This window comes from Otolemur garnettii, unplaced genomic scaffold (genome assembly GCF_000181295.1).
Source record: "Otolemur garnettii isolate 467f Iridium unplaced genomic scaffold, OtoGar3 scaffold00048, whole genome shotgun sequence".
In the NCBI taxonomy this organism is placed as follows: domain Eukaryota; kingdom Metazoa; phylum Chordata; class Mammalia; order Primates; family Galagidae; genus Otolemur; species Otolemur garnettii.
Genome location: NW_003852443.1, coordinates 8,205,832 through 8,207,313, shown reverse-complemented (window position 1 = coordinate 8,207,313; position 1,482 = coordinate 8,205,832). Strand labels below are relative to the sequence as shown.

The 1,482-nt window shown below is 41.9% G+C and overlaps 1 protein-coding gene across 1 annotated transcript in view; it reads left to right on the top strand.

The window, feature by feature from the left end:
• The window catches only part of OSBPL6 (oxysterol binding protein like 6), a 115,583-nt gene that overhangs the window by 12,377 nt on the left and 101,724 nt on the right, over positions 1 to 1,482 (top strand). The window lies entirely within an intron of this gene.

The following is a 1,482-nucleotide window of genomic DNA, read 5'->3' as shown; positions in this document are numbered from 1 at the left end:
CAGTGCAATTTGGAGGACAGGCTTAAAATAACAATAGTAAGCATTTTGCACAAATTACTTATTTCTCACTGCTCCATGAAGTAGAGTTATCTCTGTTTTATAGTTGAGGAAACTGAAGCACAGAGAAATCTCAACATTGCCTGAGTTTTCATAGCTAGGAAATGGTAGATTACTCCATGGATTACTTTGGTAATTTCAAACCAAAGTAATCCATGGAATATTTTAGTGTAAAAATGAAAGCCACCATAATATATATATAGTAATAAATTGGTAAATGTTTAATAATCAACTCCCCCCACCAATAAAAAGCAAATCAAATATGAAACATTTGCATGGCATGCATACTCACACCATGGTTGATTCCAACTTCTCAGGGGATGTCTGAAGTCTGAGCCGGGGACAGAGATGCTCATAGTCAGCTCCAGCACCAGCTCAACACCAGATACTGCCCAGGTTACTGCACTCCAGCCAGATGTTTAGGAGGCTAAAGAACCTGGGGCTGGCAGTGATCTTGAGTATCAACAGTTGTTCCTTCCCTCCTGAAACGATGAGTGGGTAATAAGTGGAGCCAGCAACCATGTTTGATGCTCAACTCAAGTAGAACTGTGGGCACTGTGACATGTAAGGAAGGGTCTGCATAAACCTTGCTGCTCTGGAGGGATGACAGTTTTTCAAAGTGCTGCTTAAGGTTCCTGACCAAGAAGTATCTATAATTGGGTACATGATGGCTAGTAAATTGGCAGGTAAGCAAGTGGCAGGGGCAGTAATTTATGTGGCCAGGCCAACCCATCAGTGGTGTTTTGAAATAATTCTCCATTCCTAATCTACACACCAGCAAAAGGAAGAGCAAAACCTAATCATGTCTCCACCCCCTGGAGTACCATTAGCAGCTTGGCAGCTCTTTTATAGGACAACCACGAGCTTTTCTCTTGGGAATGCTGAACTTTGTGTAGTCTTTCTCTCCTGCTGCCTGCTGAACAGATAGGAAATTCCAATCCATTTGGATGACTTTGAGTTGCCTTTGGGTGTTAATACAGTATAATCAAAGAGCTGGCATGAGGGTAGATGTACAAGGATTCTGCAAACCCAATTGAGTAACTTAATAGATACAGTGGAGGACTTAAGTCTAACTAAAATGAAAAGCTCAGTAAGCAATCGGTGTGGTTTGTGTAGCCTGTGACATCAGACCACAAAGACAAAAGGGATATAGTCCCTGTCCTCACAGATCTTGCAGAATCAAGTTAAATAAATGCAGTGTAAGTTATGTCCAATGACATATGTACATATAGGAATCATACAGATTGGAGTGACAGTTCCATCCAATAGGTTAGGAAAGATTTCATAAAGAAAATGAATCTTGGCTCGGTGCCTGTGACTCAAGTGGCTAAGGTGCCAGCCACATACACCTAAAGTGGCAGGTTCGAATCCGGCCTGGGCCTGCCAAACAACAATGATGGCTGCAACCAAAAAATAGACAGGCAT